The 19,999-nt window shown below is 36.3% G+C and overlaps 1 protein-coding gene across 1 annotated transcript in view; it reads left to right on the forward strand.

Moving 5' to 3' along the window:
* The window catches only part of LOC145678735 (C3 and PZP-like alpha-2-macroglobulin domain-containing protein 8), a 1,617,316-nt gene that overhangs the window by 307,158 nt on the left and 1,290,159 nt on the right, over positions 1-19,999 (forward strand). The gene's annotated exons all lie outside the window — the stretch shown is intronic.

Below are 19,999 nucleotides of genomic sequence, written 5' to 3' on the forward strand. Positions count from 1 at the left end.
TCTGGGTCTCAATCTAAGGCCTAAAATATTCAAATCAGGAGTCCGAATCTGAACTTCGAAATTTCGGGTGTGGATCCAGGAACCGAATATCCGGATCCGGATCCAAGATCCGAAATTTCGGATCCGGATCCGAGATCCGGATCTTATAGGATCCGGATATCCGAGATCCGGATCCGTCTGGCCATCCCTAATATATAGTTTTAACAAATCATCTTAGACTGAATTGCAATTACTTCTTCAGGTCAAAGAACATGTAGTAAAACGTTCTAAAAACACATAGGTAAGCGTGATGAAAATTTCTAAATATAAATTAAATGTTCAAAAATGAAGTTTCTTTTCTTACGATATATACTTTAACGTTTGCTTAGAATCAACTAAAGTTTTTCCCCTTAACTGACTGTAGGCTATTAAATCAATTGACATTTTCTCCTCTACAATCGCTTAGACACAGGTTGCAGTCGATTTCAGGCTCATTTTCTTAGTTACTTTTAGACAGAAGAATACCGAGGGATTTATATTTGACAAATTACACAAATACGGTACAAATTTTCAATCTCTTATGGATATTTGCTAGTAAATTACAAACCACACTAATGTTTTGTGAAACAAAATCACTTTTAATGGAAGTCGCGTAGTGTGGCTTGTAACTAGTATTTTACGCTTGTTAAGTTCGAGATATTTAAAAAAGTATTATAAATGTATGAACAAGTATTACGTGTTTAGTATCTTTGAGAAATAGGCTCCATGTCTATTGATGGTGTTCGAGAACATGCTAATGGGGACTACGATCGGGCAACACAGCATTATGTGCCATTTTCGGCTGAATTAGTCTATTGTTTGGATACCTAACAAACAGTGGCGTATTTACGATTTTGTTTCGGGGAAGGCTTTGCTAACTTTCGGGGGGGGGGGGGGACTTTGCCTGAAAATGTGAAAATTCTGCAAGATATTTCATATACTTTACTATAGTAAACAAGATTTCGGGGGGCGGACTTAAGCCCGGAAGCCCCCTAAATACGCCACTGCTAACAAACAATAATGCACATATAACTGGTGTGCGTAGAATGTCATCGCGTAATGCATTAATAGTGTTAGTAATGTATAGATAAATTAATAGAATAATGTATTAATTTATAGACGTTAATAGAGTACAATTTTATTTTTCCGTATTTTGCACAGGAGCTTTAAAACTCCGGAAACCCCTCGCGTACACCACTGAACGACCTAGTGAGTACGTTGTACAAAATTACCACATCTGATATATATTTTCGAGGAATACAATGTACTCTTACATATATTGCAGTTTTGTTTTGTAAGCAATCTGAAAACATATATATTTCAGTTATGGTCATTCGGTAAGATTGTGTTCTTCTTTTACCAGACTTGTAAGCAGTAAAAGGAAAGGACATGGTAGCTCTTCAGTGGCAAAATGTTCGCCTCTTGTGGGAGGAGACCCAAGTTTGATCCCAGGTCTTGTGAGTTGTAGGGGACAATAAATATTGTTTTCGTGGGTTTTCTCGGAGTTTTCTAGCCTCCTGCAACATTTCTTTCATAGCCGATAATTTCTATTAATCGTCCACTTCTTTTAGCTTAAAGGGCATATCAGTGGAGCCTAAAACAAAGATATCCGTTCGAGATTATAGACAAATTTTATAATTACTCCTATATAGTTTAGATGTTAGGGTTGGTTCATAGCTTTTTGTTCATTCCAAAAAGTCCAACTAAACTCTAGTTTTATCTTTAGGTTGAAAAGAACAAATTCTTTAAGAAAATATCTTCTTCCTTTTTTTAAAAAAAAAAAATTGGAATAACAGAATTTCAGACACAAAAAAAGAGAAAGTCCTTATCGTCTTTAGTCCTATTTGAAATAACGTTTTGACATTTGTCGAAAATTAAAACAGTACGATGAAGAAAAAAATGACTCCCAAAACGACTCCTGTTAAAAGAAAGAAAGAAAGACAGCACGATAATATGCTAGAGTTGACAATCTAGTTAATCTTTTTCTTCTTCTTCCTCCTCCTCTTCCTTTAAAATTCTCCTTGTACCCCACTCTTGTTCCTTTTCTCCCTCTTTCCCTGTGTTTTCCATTTCTTTCCATCTTTCCTTCCTTTTTTTATGTTTCAACATTTTAACTCCGATTGCACAGTGTCCTAACAAAGGTGAATAAGTCTAAAAGAGAAGCAAGATGAAAAAAGTTTAAGAAAAAGACGGGAAGAAAAGGTTCTTTGAAAATGGAGTTCCGTTGTAAATGGGGGAAGTTGGGGGCGGTTGGCTGCATAGGGTAAATTGTCCTCCTTTTTTTTCTATGTTGCTCTACCAGGAAGAAGAAGGTTAACGCAAGTTCCCAGTGAATGATGACTCACTAGGGAAGGATAACCCTCCTTGGAGTATCTTCAATTTAGGGAAAGTCCCCAGCTATCACAATACGCCTCTTCTCAAGAAAGGTACAGCAAAGGAAACGAGAAGTCCAGAAGACAGATCTTAAGAACCAGAAACAGAAAAAGAAGTAAGATGTAAAGAGAGACAGAGGAAAAAAGATGTTTTAGTTTGTTTTATTTTCTAAGGAACAGTTCTAAAGAAACAGGACAAGAGGAAAAGATTTTTTTTAGGAGAACACAAAGTCTGCCTGCATATAGAAAATTGAAACAGAATCTGTGTAAAGTTGATGAGAAAGGATACCTATCTTAACAGAATCAAAGAGAAGATTAAAAGTCCCAATATTGTTACATTTGTATTAGTTGTCACAGCGAGTGATAGATTACCTGTAAACTGGAAAAGTACAAACGTATCTCTTAAAAGATTGAAGAAAGTTGACAGTAATTTGCTGAAATTTAGTGACTGTAGTTATTTATTTCTTTAAAAGCTTTCTTCAGTTTAGTCTGATACTGTATTCACATCGTCCTACAGGATCTGACTGATACAGTAATTCGTTTCAGGTTTGTACAGACCGAAATCCATAATTGATATAAGCTTTATTAACAAACTAATTCTGCCATTTCTACAATCTCTATCTACAGGCTGTTGAAAAAAGTAGCGAAGTAGCTCAAGTGGTAGAGCGTTGGCTTCACATTCGGGAGGTCGCGGGTTCGATTCCCGCTGCCGACCATCCTGATCGGGGTTTTCCAGGGTTTCCCTCAATCCTACCAGGCAAATGCCGGGATGGTACCTACTAAGACAGGCCTTGGCAGATACTTTCCCAAATCCTTTCCATTGTTGTTGTTGTTGTTGTTAAATATCCAGTATAAAATGGCCTCTGAGCTGTATCTGGTGATTGTTAAATAAATAAATAAAAGAACTATCCCAAAGTAATGCCTTTTTTCCCTTTTCTTTACAAGAGAATTCACCAAACTTCGCGGATACCCATACAAAGGATCAGGATTTCAGATCTGGTGCCAAGAGAGTTATCCGACAATCTCAAGGTCAATCTATAGATGGCGCCATACACTTTGGAGCAACTGATTGTCATTACTCATCCAAATGAGAAAACACTCTCATCATAGTATTGACCGTGTAAAGTGTTGATCCCTGTTTCACTTCATACTGCTTGCAGAATGTTCCGCAAACTGTCTCCGGGCTGTTGTTGCATTTGTAGTGGTGTTGGACGATCAAAATCCGTTACTCATAAATGTATGACGCCATCTATTGGTTAGAACGACGGATTATTGTCTTGGCATGCAGAGGTGAAACTGACACTTTGTACAGCTGTCCGTGAAGTTAGTGCCTTTACCTGCAAAGATAAGGGAAATATTCGGCTTTACTTTATGTAGTGCATGTCTTCTAGAATCCTGTACTTTGTGTATGAATGGCTAAAAGACTCTAACCGCCTTATGCAGAGTCGTTTCGACGTATGATTAGCATCATATTAAAACACTGACTACTGCAGGAGACTTGTGTTAGTCGAACTCTTTAGTATGGCACTAATACCGCTTCAAAACGACTCTGCATAAGGCCCTAAATGTCTTAACTTTTTGCTATAAATATTCAGATTTACGTAGAGTTTAAGCCACTTACGATTATAAACTCCAGTACTGGCTTTTATGTTGTTGAATACCATTATAACCAACGGTGACATATGAAACATAAAACTTACAGTGTATCATGAATTATAACTTCAATGTGCGTAAAAGGTCACGGTGGCTCAGCGATTGAGCACTCTCCTCAGGTGTGAAGGGTCTCAGATTCGATCCTAGCTCGAGGTGGCCACCATGTCCAACAGTCCAACAATCGTTAATATAATTTTCCGTTTGCTTCACACATTTTATCCCATGAATAGATTGAAGACTACGGGGGGAAAGGTGATAAGTCAGTTGTTTATGATTTTACACAATTGACCTGTTTTCCACTGACTTACCTACTTCTTCCCCTGTAGACGAAATCTTTAGCATTAAGTTTCTTAGGTCCTTACGCAGAGTCGTTCTGAAACGTGATTAGTGTCATACTAAAATGTTCGACTAACGTATGTTTCCTGCAGTAGTCAGGCATTTAGTATGACGCTTATCTTACGTCAAAACAACTCTGCATAAAGCGGTTAGTGACCAACTTTCTTCTTACTGTGGGATTTAGTCCATGCAAACTACACCTTTCAGGCTACATTATTCTGCTGTTAACTAATTTTCGAACATTTCTTGACTTATCTCCTTTTTCCTCTGTAGTCTTTATCCGCCGTATGCAGAGTCGTTTTGACGTATAATTAGCGTTATACTAAATGGCTGACTACTACAGGAACCTTATGTTAGTCGAACTCTTTAGTATGGCACTAATCACGCGTCAAAATGACTATGCATAAGGCCCTATATGTCCATACATGTAAACAGACATCACTACCATCATAGATATTCTGCCATTACTGGCAGGTCACTTATAGCAATTGAGAAGTGTCTATGCTTCACGGCCTTCAGCTTCGTCTTCACGTCCCATTTTTGATATCATCCACTCATTGTAGCCTCCTTCGCCCCGCCGTCGCTTTCCTGCTACCATACCTTCTAGCACATCCTCCATGATAGACTTCCTTCTTAGTCAATATCCCAAGCAATTTATCTGTCTCTTCTCAGTATCATTTAAAAGTGCTTTCCTCTCCAATCGATTTCTAATCTAACACCCTCTTGTTCGTTTTCCGCTCGATCCAGCTAATTCTTTCCATTCTTCTCCACTCCTACATTTCCAAAGCTTCCAGTCATTTTTGATCATTTTTACGTAATGTCCATGGTTCTGCCCTATACAGTACACAGAAATGAGAGGATAAATATAGTATATCCTCTTTATATTTAATTACATGCGCGTTTGTATATTTAAGACCTTTCATATGAGAATCATCAAAGAAAAAGAGAGAGAGGAAAAGAAAGAGAAAAAGAGAACGATCTCCTCTCGTCAACTTCATAATTGAACCAAATGTCTCTCATCAATAATGTCAGCAGGAAAATTCACAAGCCTGACCTGTAGCATCAGATAGTGATATATCTTGGAAACGCATCCTTCAGCTTCACAACGTTTAATATTCAATATTGTCTGAAACGAAACTCAATTTTTTAAAATTATTTTTCGCGTTACTTGTGGGGGTAGATGATGTGTTGCCGTAATCGCCGAAGAAAGGAAAAAAAGGAGAAAAAGATATTTATTCATTCAATCTTGAGTGTGCTAATATTATGGTTTTTTGCTATACAATATTGAAGGGTCCGGTGTGTACAGTCAGCGACAAATGTTCTCTCTGATTTATGAAATTAGTTTCGTAAATAACTTCAGAATGGAATAACAATTTGAGTACAGTCTTTTTGAATTTGAGTAAATTTTTTAAAAAAGGAAGTTTTCTGCACGTTCCAGCCATACCATTGTTGTACGTTCTAGACGTACCATCTTTATTCCCAAAATAAATTTTACCAAACAGGAAGAACTTTTGTCGCTGACTGTACAATCTCGGTCAGAATTTCTCATCCTGTTCCATATAACGACCCACCTTTAACACACCATCTTGTCAATGCACGTCATAAGTAATTTTCGGTTTGTATAGTGATGATAAGGTAGGAGGTTTAGAAGTAAATGCAGAGTAAACTAAATACATGGAAGTGCGTCTGGACCGTAATACAGCAAATTATGGATGCGTTAAAATATTAAATATTACTTTTGATAAAGTGGATAGCTTCAAATATCTAGAATCAATATTAACATACGAAAATCATGTTCACGAAGAAATTAAATGTCGACTAAAAGCAGGGAATTCGTGTTACTATTCGGTTCAAAATCTCTTGTTGTCGCGAATTCTGTCGAGGAATTTGAAGCTTAAAATATACAAAACGATAATCATGCCTGTTGTTCTGTATGGTTGTGAAACATGGTCGCTCAGTCTGAGGGAAGAACATAGACTGAAAGTATTTGAGAAGACCTAGGCGCAGATGGGAGAACAATATTAAGATGGATCTCGCAGAGATTGGAATACAAAGTAGAAACTGAATGCAGTTAGCTAACGATAGAAGTCAGTGGAGAGCTTTTGTGAACGCGGCATTGAACCTCCGGGTTCCATAGGCCATATAGTTAGTTAGTTAGTTAGTTAGATATAGTGATGATAAGCTTTTTGATTATTGCTACTTACAGCTTGGGAATCCTAATGAAAGCACATCAAGATCAGGTTTCATATTATCCTTCATTTTGAACTGCATGTCGATATGCAATTTTTGTTGTATCAGTAATTTTCTTTCATATGAATTTATATTTGAACAAACAAGCAAGTGTTAGAGTAGAAAAGGAAATAATAGAGGAGAATACAATTGTAAGGAAAGTTCGACAGGGATTCTGTCTGTCGCCTACATAATTTAATATCTATCTAGAAAAGACAGTGAAAAAGAGCCTGAAGACGGTATTTCAATAGGAGGTAGAATGATTAGGTGTATACGGTTTGCAGATGATACGGCGCTTGTTGCAGAATCTGAAGAGAAAATCAATAAAATGTTAGGAAACGTGAGAACGGGCTGTGAAGAATAAGGGATGAAAATAAATGTTAGAAAGACAAAAGCCATGGTGATTGGAACGAAGCGGTCGGTATTAAATAGGAGCGGAGAAAGAAAACAGATAACTAGTTTTCGATACCTGCGTAGTATTATTAGTGATATGAAGTGTGAACGTGAAATGAAGGAAAGGATAGGAATGGCAAAAGAAGTCTTTAAGAGGAAGAAAATATTATATTTTGTGAGATCTTGAATAAAGAGTTGAGAAAAAGACTCATAAATGCTTCGTGTGAAGTATTGTACTGTTTGGGTGACAAACATAGACATTACTTAAAAATGATGAGAAATAGTTTGAAGCTTTCGAAATGTGAGTGTGGAAAAGAATGAAGAGAATCAGCTGCGTCGAACAAAAAACGAATGAGAGGAGGTTAGAAATGTTGCGGGAGAAAAGAACAGTTATAGATCTTATTAAGAAGAGGAAAAGAAACTGGTTGGAACATTGGCTATGGAGGAACTGTGTCGTGAGAGACATTTTGGAGGGTATAGCGGCAGGAAAGACAGGGAGAGGATGAAGAAGATTACGATTAATGTGCGATATTAAAACAGAGAAATCGTACATGAAGACAAAAAGGTTAGCGAAAGACCATGGAACATGGAAGATTCTCACTTGCAGCAAGTAACCTGGCAATAATGGCAGAATACCTTTGATGATTATTATTATTTTTTCTCGTATTTTAATATGCAATTCTTTTCTTACCAGTTGCATTTTTCTTTTATTCAAATTAATTTTTTAAAAAAGATTTTTGATTGAAATTTTAATGTTTTTTGCTATATGTGGCAATAAGTGTAAAAATACATTTACTAAAATTAGAAATTCAAAATGATTTTTAAAAACATATATTTCGCCACTAGTTACTAATTAGTATTTACATTTAACATTTTCAACTCCCTCCACGACTTCTACCCATTACATTCTTATCGTGACGCCTTAGGGGTTCTGACCACCATGTTGAGAACCCTCCAATCCAGGAAATGTAGCCACAGAATCTACTACTCATGCCATAAATTTTAACATGTTAATAGTAATTCTCGAACTAGCCTTTTCTCTCAAATACTACTCACTTTTCAATTCAACTACTCAACTATTTCAATTTCTTGACATACTATTGAATAACAGAGGATAGAACCTAGCAACTATACATGTGTTCTAGTGGTCTTATGCCATAGTCTATCTTTGCTAGACAAAAGGGGTGAAAATGTAGTTCGGTTTTCAGTTTTAGTTTTTGTATTTTGGGTACCGTACTTATACAATACCAAGGCCATAAAGGGTGGGGCATACTATTAACTTAGGCTCCGTACAACAATCAGGGATTAAATCTGATGCATTTAGCGGATAAATAGGCCATAATGTAAGAACAATCCTCACAGTGTAGTCCGGATTGTTCTGGTGGCTCAGTGGTAGAGCGTTCACCTCCGGTGCTTGGGGTCCCTGGTTCGATCCCAGCTCGCGCCGTGTGGACTTTGTGGTGGACAAACACCGTGCTCGTGGGTTTTCTCAGGGTTCTCCCGTTTCCTCCCACTTTTTTCATTCCACCATTCCACTCATCTCTCATCATCACCGTCTCCTTTAGCCTAACCGGCATAACCGTTGGACGTAAAACTTAAAGATTTTATTTCATTTTTGGTCTAGGCAGCCACGGAGAAAGGGAGAGACAAACACTATCGAATCTGATGATGAGAAAGAAATTTTAATGAAATAAAATGAAATTTTCAGTTATACTTTTCACTAGTAAAGAAGACTGAGCAGGAAGATAAAGTAAAGAAATAGCCTACGCTAAGTGCGTCTAAAGTTTTCAAAATAGTCGAGATTTTTTGAACGTCAACAAAATTGACATATTTCACTCAAAAAATGAAATGGGTAAATATGATCTAAGGGGGATACAGTTCATATTTTTCTTCATATCTGTCAAGCAGCTCTCCCTTTCCAAAGTACCCCATAGATTTGTAAAACTGCTTAAAGCATAATTTTAAATTATGAACTTACTAAATTTCATGTGTTGAATATGATGTCCCCCTGAAATCTGAATGTGTTAGTCTTACCGCCTGGAGCAAGATGAGATATGATCAGAGATGCTGTTCTTGAAAGGGGGTGGAGCTGACTAGAGTTGGAAGAAACGCCTGCTTGACAAATATGAATAAAAAGAACGCTGTCCCCCTAAGATCATATTTAGCCAAGGAAATTTACTATTTTGTTCTCCATATAAAAACAAGCAAATCAAAGTAAACGAAGATTACTACTCTAATTAATGAGGACAGATAATTACGGTATTTATTCGTGTATGTGATTGTGTGCGTGTGGGGGGAGAGGGGTTCAGTATGCGGCACTTTTGTTGAACTATTTTTCATTGTGGTCTCAATTTAGTTAGTAAAAGTTGTTTGTTTCCAAGTTTTGTTCGCTTGCTTTTAAACACTTAAAACGCATGTTCTAAAAAAATATGAGATTAAGTATTTGAACCCAGCTTGATGAAATTCTGCGTACGCCCGCTGAAGGAAACATTAACATTGAAATATATATATATATATATATATATATATATATATATATATATATATATATATATATATATATATATATATTAGTTGGAAATAAAATTGATTGTGGATTATATCTAAACAAGGGAGCACGGTGCCTCAGTCGTAGACCGCTTACGTATAGTGCGTGGGGTCCTTGGTTCGATTCCAGCTCACGTCAAGTGATCTTTGTGGTGGACAAACACCGTGTGCGTGGGTTTCCTCCTTGGAGTTCTCCCAATTCCTCCCACTTTCTTCATTCCACCATTTAATTAATTTCCTATCATCACCGTCTCCTTTAGCCTAGCAGGCATAAACGTGGGACGTAAAACTTAAAGCTTCTTCGATTTCCGGCCAAGTAAGTTTGTGGTGGATAGTTACTCTCGTTTCCTCCCGCTTTCTCATTTCATTAATTCTTCCATTATCGTTCACTTGCCTAAATCATCCGTCTTCCTTAGTCTAATAGGTATATGCGTGGGACGTTGAAGTGAAAGCTTTCATTTCATAACATTTCAACATAAATCTTCGGAGCCTGGGTGAACTGAGAAAAACCACTGTGAAAAACTGTTATTATAACTGGTTCATGGGATTTTAATCCGGAATCTAATATTTATAAGAATCTTTTCATGGTCTACACACACACATTTTCATGGTAGATTCATGGTCTACACATACGAAACTAAAATTTTTCATGGAGACAATTTTCCTTGGTACCCAGAGAAAGAGGAAATCCGGTAAAATTGAATCAGGTCTTCTTTTTTCCTTGCCCCTTAGAGGTAGAATGTACAAAATCAATACAAATGGATGGGGTCGGCGTTTTCGGTGTGAAAAAAAAAACTAAATCTCTGATACTCTATGTAATCAGTGCGTTCACTCTGTCATAATATTGTTCTATGCTGTTCTTTTTCATCGGTCTTGTAATCAATTTGTATTTCGTAGTGTCCATGCAGGACTACATTATATATACAGAGTCTTCCAAAAGTCCTGCAAAAAAAGTAAAAAGCTGTAACTTTGAAATTACTACCTACAATTTTATATTTTGTTTGTAATGTATAGTGGAAATGTTAAAATTTTTGATGGCAACAATGAGCGGATCTAAACGTTGACGTCATAACCGCAAATCACGTGCCAAAGATGGTGTCTATTCATGAGAAAGCGCAGTGTGTGGCGTGGTTTTGTGAGATAAAATCTAGTGTTTTGGTTTAGAAGAAAATTCCGACAAAAATATCAGAAACAACCACCTGCACGTTCAAGTATCAAGAGATGGTACGATAAGTTCCTAGCTACCGGAAGTGCCTTGGACTTGCCTCGTAGCGGAAGGCCAACAACTAGTGTTGATGTGATTCAGTCCGTGCAGGAAAGCGTGTTGTGAAGTCCAAAGAAATCGTTGAAACGCAGATCCTTGGAGATGCGAGTGCTAATGTGAAGACAGATGTTTACAAGCCAAAACCGAAAGATGTCCAGGACCTCCGGAAGAAGATACGTGATGTGATTGGGAGTATTACGGATGAAGCACTTTGAAATGCCATTCTTGGATTCCCGACAAGACTTAAGCAATGTTTGGACGTAAATGGTGCTCAGGTGGAGGTTTGGAGTTGAAAAAAATGCTTGGAAACAAAATTCCACACTTTCTTACAAGTCCACTAAAAGTTTTGTACAAATACAATAAATGGTTACAAAGTTACAGCTTTTTACTTTCATGCAGAACTTTTGGAACACCCTATAATGTAACGTGAATTTTTTATAATGGCGAATATACCAATTTTCCTATCTTTATATCTAAAATTTGAAAAGGAACATATGTTAATACAGTTAGACTTCGACAACTCGAACCTCTATAACTAAAATTCTTGATAACTCGATACCTTTCACATTACCTTGTAATCTTCATAACACTCAATGCTAAAATAACCTCTGTAAGTTGAATGTTTAAAAATTACAGCGTCGATAAGTTGAATTTTAAGAATTTCATAATCATATTTACAAAACCTCGGTAACTCGAACTTTCGTATCTGCGAACCTCCACGAGTCGCGGTTTAACTGTATAAGTCTAACTTCTCTTGATGTGGCCTTGATAACTCCAAGCTATAGCTTTATTCTTCTACGTAATTATCATTGTTGTTAATGTGTATTATAATTGTGTTTTATTCATGTCTAGTATTTTAGTTTTACTAGTCACTTTATTAAATTTAATAAATTTTCATAACTTCGAGTTATAGAGGTTGAATGAATGAAACTTCGAGTTATAGAGGTTGAATGAATGAAACTTCGAGTTATAGAGGTTGAATGAATGAAACTTCGAGTTATAGAGGTTGAATGAATAAAACTTCGAGTTATAGAAGTTGAATGAATAGAACTTCAAGTTATAGAGGTTAAATGAATGAAACTTCGAGTTATAGAGGTTGAATGAATAAAACTTCGAGTAATAGAAGTTGAATGAATAGAACTTCAAGTTATAGAGGTTAAATGAATGAAACTTCGAGTTATAGAGGTTGAATGAATGAAACTTCGAGTTATACAGGTTGAATGAATAAAACTTCGAGATATAGAGGTTGAATGAATAAAACTTCGAGTTATAGAGGTTAAATGAATGAAACTTCGAGTTATAGAGGTTAAATGAATGAAACTTCGAGTTATAGAGGTTGAATGAATGAAACTTCGAGTTATACAGGTTGAATGAATAAAACTTCGAGTTATAGAGGTTGAATGAATAAAACTTGAATGAATGAAACTGGAAGTTAGTATCCGGTATAGATATGCACTACTACTTCCGATTTCAATATTATTTGAGAAAATATCACGCCATACAAACCAAACTCCTTTACGTGGTCGTATATATGGTGCTGCCAGTTGTTTAAAATAGCTACTAAAAGAAAGATAAACTACTCATCTCTTCTCTGTGGCACTTGCTTTTTGAATTTGTAATGCTTTGTGGTGTATAAGGGTCAAGGGTTGAACTTAACCCTCCGTGGTCTCACTGGGGTCTGACAGACCCCAGAGAAATTACTTTTAGTTCTAATTTTTTCCTGTTGTTTTTTGAAACCTTTCTCATCCATGTAAATTCAATTGGCAACAGTGCCTGCTGTTATGGCTGGTCGCTGCGTCTATTACAGAATAGTAAAAACAAAAAATGAAAAACAAATATTTAAAACATACAATAAGACAAAAAAGTGTCTGGAGTCTACTGGATCCCAGTGTGACTTCCATGTCACAAAAAATACGTGTGACCACGGATCTTGGGTAGAGTTCTCTAACAATCCAAGAATCCAACAAACTGACTGTTTCTGGGAATCGAACCCGATATCAAATATTGCAAAGCTTAATTTTCTTGTTATTCCACTTGGTTGCACTTTCGGAAAACTTTCCGTGTAGTGTATGATATACGGCTCGTCTTCGTTTCGTTGTGATGAATGTAACATTACAGTATACACGTAAGAGTGATTTCTGAAAGGACGAAAGAAAATATAAAGTATAATATGGAATAATTTTGTACTATATAAACAAAGAGACGTATACATACTGTATATCAACTAACCTGGCAACCTTGAGTTACTAGTTGGCTTGTTTCGAAACAAAAAAAATCCTGAGTTAATGCTTGTTTGTCTCTCGTTAAAAAGGCCAGGAAGGCATGGTAGGCGTCCTTTAGTTCCCCCCCCTCCCCTACTTTGTGTGTGTGTGTGTTTCTCCTGATGTTTTGAAAAGACCCGACCCGGCCAAAGAAAAAGGAAGAAAAATAGAAAACGATGACCGTAGAGTTTGGAGTTTAAAAAAAACGAAACTCCAAAAGGGAAGGAAGAAGAAAAACACTCTTTTCTATTTGAGGTATAGATAGATGAAGCGCGAGCAAGCTCGAGATACTTGGAACAACAAACACGGGTGAACTCCTGAAAATGAGAAAGCAAAGAAGAAAAAGAAGGAATAGAAAAATAAAGGAACTTGGAGAAGAAACAAGAAAACAAAAAAAGGATAGATAGTTGATGGCATCAGTGAGAAAAGATCCAAGATGAGCTCCTGATGTTCAATACCAGATGACGTTGTCCAGCCTCTCTCTTTTTGAAGCTATATATATATATATATATATATATATATATATATATATATATATATATATATATATATATATATATATATATATACGAGTATATATGGGTGTAGTTGTGTATTTGTTCCATTTCCACGTTCTCGCAATCGTCTCAGTTTTCTTAAAAACTTTAGTGAACAGTTCTGTACTGTACTACTGCTTTGAAAGAGAAAAACGATCTTGCTTCAACAATACACAACGTTTTCTTGCTTCTTTGCCTTTGAGACTATACGTACAATACTATCTGAAATGAATACATGCGTCAACATATGTTCTATTTCTCTTGTATTGGATATCATGTATAGTCTTTACAATCAAAGAAAAAATTGGATACAGCTACTTTTTTTGTTCTTTTAGTATCAAGGTCTCTAAACGCAGAAAAGTCAACATTTAAAGGAAGGAAATAAATTCATATAGTAACTTTAATATAGTATATTCACATAGGAAATAAATTCATATAGTAGAAGCTTTTCGTAAGACTTCTGTATTTGCTAACATTCTTCCTTAGACCACTTACCTGTGTAGTACTTTCTTCAAATACACAGTATATTACTCTAATCTTTATATAAAAAAATATTCCATTATCGATGTTTCTCTGCAAGTTACAATTATCTGAAAAGTTCCTATTAGCGTCTTTAAGTAAAAGTGATCAAAAATAACTGCAAGCTCTCGAAATGTTGGTGTGGAGAAGAATGAAGATAATTAGTTGAGTCGAGCGGAAAAGGAATGAGAGAGTACTAGAGATAGAGGGAACAAAACAACACTTTTAGATTTTATGGAAAGGAAGAAAAGAAACTGGTTGGAACATTGCCTAAGAAGAAATTGTATCATGAGGGACGTGCTAGAGTTGTATGGTGGCAGGAAAAAGAGGAAGGGGATGATATAATTAATGGATATAATAATTACTGGACGATATAAAAGCAGAAAGATCTTACATGAAGACAAAGAGGTTAACAGAAGACCGTGGAAGCTTCTCAGTTGCGGCAAGTGACCTGCCAATAAGGTTAGAATATCTGTGATGATTGTAATGATGATGATGATGATATTAGTGTTTATAGACGTGACATATATCAATTTGTAGATCTCATTGAGCTGAACACAAATGATATACATGATTATAAATATTCGTGCGTAGTTTTTCGAAAAAATCGACAAAACGAACCCCCCCCCAAAAAAAAATTATAAGATAACCGAGATGAAACTGACACTGACGAACTCACTATTGATGCATTTCATTTGTGGACATTATTAAAACGACAATGTATGTACATTGTTATTTTAAAAAAGAGAGAAATATAACCCAAAATTATTAACTCTAAATTTTCAAATTTTTGATTAATTAGACATATACCAACAGATAAAACCACGGGCGGATCGAGGACGGACTTCTGGGGCAATGGGTTATAATACTGCTACTTGGAGCTACTTTTAAGGGCTTCAAATTCTGGGATGGGTTTTATTTATATATAAAATAAGAAAGTTTCCTCTTCTGGGGGTCGATGGGGGTGATTAACTCCCCTGGATCCGCCCCTGGATAGAACACATTGAACTGAAAAAAATAGCATTCTTGATAGTAAAGTCTCATGTGTAGTTTTCGAGGCAATTAAGAAAAACTACTTTTTATGGAGTTAAACTGTATGTCATTCGTGACTAATCTCAAGAAGTTGATAATTTTTATTATCCTACTGAAATTGATTATTTATTTGCTTCTTTTTGTACTGTTTATGAAAATATATGTACTATTAAATAGGAAACCATATTTGTTGATGGTCTATTTCTCTTGACACTGACACACACGGTACCAAGACTATATAGTGTGATCACGACGACTCGTGAAGCGTGGGGTCTACATCAATCATAGAACTACTTTGCTTCACGTGTGATGCATCGGAAGAATTCGGTACGATTCGTGGAACTTTCTCCCGAACGGACGCTTGAGAAAAAAAAAAAAAACTGTAACGGCAGAAGTGCACCAACGTTGCAAAACTTACAGAAAATAGCAAACGAACGAAAATAAAAGCAGTACCCAATGAACTATAACACGAACACTAAACAATTATGGGGATTAGACGGGAGCAATAATAATAGCACAAATATAAAACAACAACAACAAAAAACGAAAGTTAGCGGCAATCCGACAACACTGTATCCTGGGAAGATGTTCTCTGTAGAACACGATGGACAAAATTTCTGGATGGGGGTTGACGACTGAGACATATTCCCTTGCGTTCTATTCGGTGGTGAAATTGGTAGATGTAGGTCAAGCTTCACGAGTCCTTGCGATCACTATAGTAATGCACTTATTCCCCTTGTAATTAAATGAACAATATATCATTTTATGATGGGTTTTTATTATGTTTTAATTCGAGTATGATTAGCAGGAAGAAAAATATTATGCGGTGCACAATTATGATACCAAAAACCTATTTTCCCCACAATAACTTTCGTTAATATTGTTCGACATGGTCTATATGGTCTATATGAAATATTTTATCTACATTTACTTTGATTTTCAACTATTTCCACTGCTTAAGGGTGATATCAGTAAACAATAATGATGTAATCTACTCTTTAAATAACACCTTCCGTCGTACATTTCGTTTTAAAAAAAAAAAATGTGCCGAAATTTACAGAAATAAGTAGAGCACGTTTTCCTTCAATTTAGGAATTATCCCCTCTCGCTTGGTGATGGAATCACTGAATAGCGTAGAAATGGATTCAATTTATACCTTTCAAGACAAGTGTCAAGACAAGAGTCAAGAAAGTTCTCATGAAATATTTTGGGTTCTATTTGTTAGGATTGGAATTAATTGGGTGTAGTATTTTTTCAGTTTGTTCAATATTACGCGATAACGAAAGAATTGCTGACAGTAGTATCACATCCTTTCAGCAACTAACTTAGCACTTCGTTTTCAAATGTATTTCTTAAACGTGGATTTAGAGGTACTCACTATTGATAACTGAGTTTCAGTTATATATGAGGGCTTATTTGTTTTCAGCCCCTGTTAAGCCACCAGGAGAGAACCACGTGAAATGACGAAACAGGGATAAGACAAAGCTGTAATCGGACGTCGCTCATCCGTCACCCCAATAGAGAGAGAGAGAGACAGACAGTCATTAACTCATTGTAAAGTACTGACCTTGAAAGCAGTCGCCAATTATGAACTACGTGACGTAATTTGATTTCTCAAGACGAAATAGCACAATAAAGTCGCATTTTCCCATCATAGTTAACATGAAAACATATCGAGTGCAATCAAAGCAGCCGCCAAGTGTGAACTACGTAATGCAATTTGATTCCTCCAGGAGGAATAGCATAATAAAACCGCATTTTACCATCGGTAACGATTATGACGAGAACTTGGTAAATGGTAGCTGAGAGCACTGGTGCTGCACAGATTTAAAGGTCTTACCGAACTGTACAACAAGTGTAAGCGAAGTGAAAATCCGTGACGGCAGACGACCTTGATAAACGCGTGAACCATATGATTCATGAGAGTCACAAATTATGATTCTTTTGGAATTTCAGGTTCTCATTAGCCGCTTGGAGAAGTATGAGTAAATCATGTAGTTCACACTTGGTGCACGTTTCGATTCGACTCGAAGTTTTCACGCTCGCTATTTTACAATGACGGAATGATATAACCTATCTAGCGTTAGGAGGCGGGTGACGCCCAGTGAACAGTTTTCTCTTCTCCCCGTTTCCTTATTTCATTTCGTTCTCCGGTGGTGGGTTAACGGAGATTTAAAAAAAATGACAATCCTATTTTTATGGTATATTTATGCTTTTCTTACTTAGCTTCAAATATGTTTTCGCAGAAAATGCATAGAAAGTGTGCAATTCTTACACTCACAGTACACGAACAGTAGCAATATTGTTGAGAAAGGGTCTACTAGACGGAGGTCTCCCAAGAGAAGAGGTAGAGACAGACGTTTTCCAAAGTGCTTCTCAATCCCATGAGGCTGATACCAGAATAGATCTTCCCTCACACATCACCCCGTCCCCCAACTACCTATTTTAACAGCCAGCGATACCTTAATCCTTGCGTCGTGTCTCAAGCTTTAGTATCTGGATCAGCAAAGATTAATATCTCTTGCTACGCATTTGTTTGTTTTAGCAGGTATTTCTATGCCTTCTATTGTTGATTTTTAGTATTTTCAAACAAGCAGAGGTTCCGGAGAGAAGGCGTCATTACAAAAGCAAGATAAAAGCAGACTTGTACGAAAGAAAGTATTGTCACAGTGATAAAAATACTTCTACGTAAGTTCACGTTTTATGCACTGTAATGGGCAGAACATTCTTTCCGGTTTAATATTGTTATCACCGAAAAGTGAAATTCCTTTCTATAAGAGCTATGTAGCATTTGTGCTTTGTATTTTGTTTATATAGAAAGATTTGGGATTCTTGCTATGCTGGTATCATTTATCTTATTTTTGTTTTGTAAAATCTCAAAATAAACAAATATTACTACAATTTCGAAAAGTAGGCCTCTTTTTAATACTTTCAAAATGGTAATAAATGGACTAATATATTTAAACATTAAATAACTACCTTAAATAATGCACTAGAAATGTAAGACGGCTTCAGGGAAACTTTATGGATGCAAAGACAAAAAATAAACGCCCTAAGATATCATTGACACCTATGATTGGTTATTGAACGACTTATTGACAAGTTGGACATAAATGAGGCTTATAAGCCACATACATCGTCTTTATCCCAATGTTGTATTTATATACCACACCTATTCTCGATGGAATCACTTGTTGTGTTTATATGCCACATCTGTCCGAAAAGGATTAAATTACACGATGCAAAGAAAATAGTTTAAAAATAACTCCTTATTAGACAAAGTCTATTAGAAATAAGTTTGCGATCAATAAATAGTAACAAGGAGAAAGCAGACTTTGGTAAATGAACACCGGGACCATATTTTGCAAGATGATAGTGCACATTTAAAGTATTCATATTACAAACTGGGAGAGTGCAACAGCCTAATATAGCAGAGAAAAAAGCGTCTTAAAGTTTTCGACTCGCCATATATATCGTACGATGCGCAGACTTATGAGGTGATGCATCACAAAATACATACAGAATCACCTGAACGAACTCAAACCCTGGTTTAAGCGTTGGAAAATTAAAGTCAATGCTGAAAAGTGTGAAGCCATACAGTTTACTAAGAAATACAAACGAAAACCAAACAACCAACTAACTCTATATAACACACCAATAGAATGGAAAGATAAAGTTAAATATTTGGGAGTAATACTAGATAAAAGGCTTACCCTTAGGTACCACATGAACTCCCAAAGAAACAAGGCTAGTGCTAGACTACGAACCCTAGCCGGACTTTTCCGCTCACCTGCCCTCAATACGCAGAGCAAAGTTATATTATATAAAATGTTAGTTAGACCAATAGTCACATACGCTGCGCCAGCATGGGCTTTCTCTGCACCTTCTTATACACGGGCTCTGCAGAGACTTCAGAACAACGCTGTGCGCATAATAACAAATTCACCCCGATATCTGCCTGTTCTACGCCTACAGCAGCGCCTAGGGCTGACTCTGATTGAAGATCATATACAGTATTTAGTAAAGAGCTTCTATCAGTCTGCGAAAGCAATAGACAACGACCTTGTGAGTTCTCTAGGTAGCTACACGATTCCAGAAAGCTACTACAAATACAAACGCCCGCTTCATGCGCTAAAATAGATCAAATGCAAAACACTTTGAGAATCTTAAGAGAAAAAAAATGTAAATATGTAAATAAAAAGGTAATGACGAGGCCTCTTAGGCAGAAACATAACTAATACATCTTACTTAAATTATTGATATATCAATAGTATTAACAAAATTGACAAGTCCAATAGGATACTGATATCAACCATATCTCACTACATAATCATATACATGTATATATTTTTAGATTGACGCAGTCCAAGGGTGAAGAAGACGACAGATTTGCATGAAAAAAAATAACAAAAATCCCACTAACAAAACTTCACCACACACACACCACAAAGTCCACCAAACTACAGACAACTTAACACAATAGTATAACTCACACTTGACTTTTTAAGTTAGGGAATCAATACAGACAGTAAAGATGCTTTTACATGGATTTTACCACCCCTTCATAGTGTGGTTTTGCCATGTAAATACTTGAGCACGAGCATGACCGATAAAGAGGGTTTTCCTGGACTCCATGTGTTTCCGGTTTTTCCTCCTACTACCCAAGCCAATGGTGAGGCGAAAAATCTTCACGCGCTTTCCTATCTTCTATTTTACCCTTCTTTCTTTCTCTAATACACATTGTCCGGTAAATGTCTTTGGATAAAAACCGTGACGCGACACAACACTCGACATGCTGCTTTAGATCTCTAACTGCATGTAGGAGGTGCACGTAGATAT

Source organism: Thermobia domestica, chromosome 2 (genome assembly GCF_964235325.1).
Source record: "Thermobia domestica chromosome 2, izTheDome1.hap1.1, whole genome shotgun sequence".
NCBI classification, from domain to species: Eukaryota; Metazoa; Arthropoda; class Insecta; order Zygentoma; family Lepismatidae; genus Thermobia; species Thermobia domestica.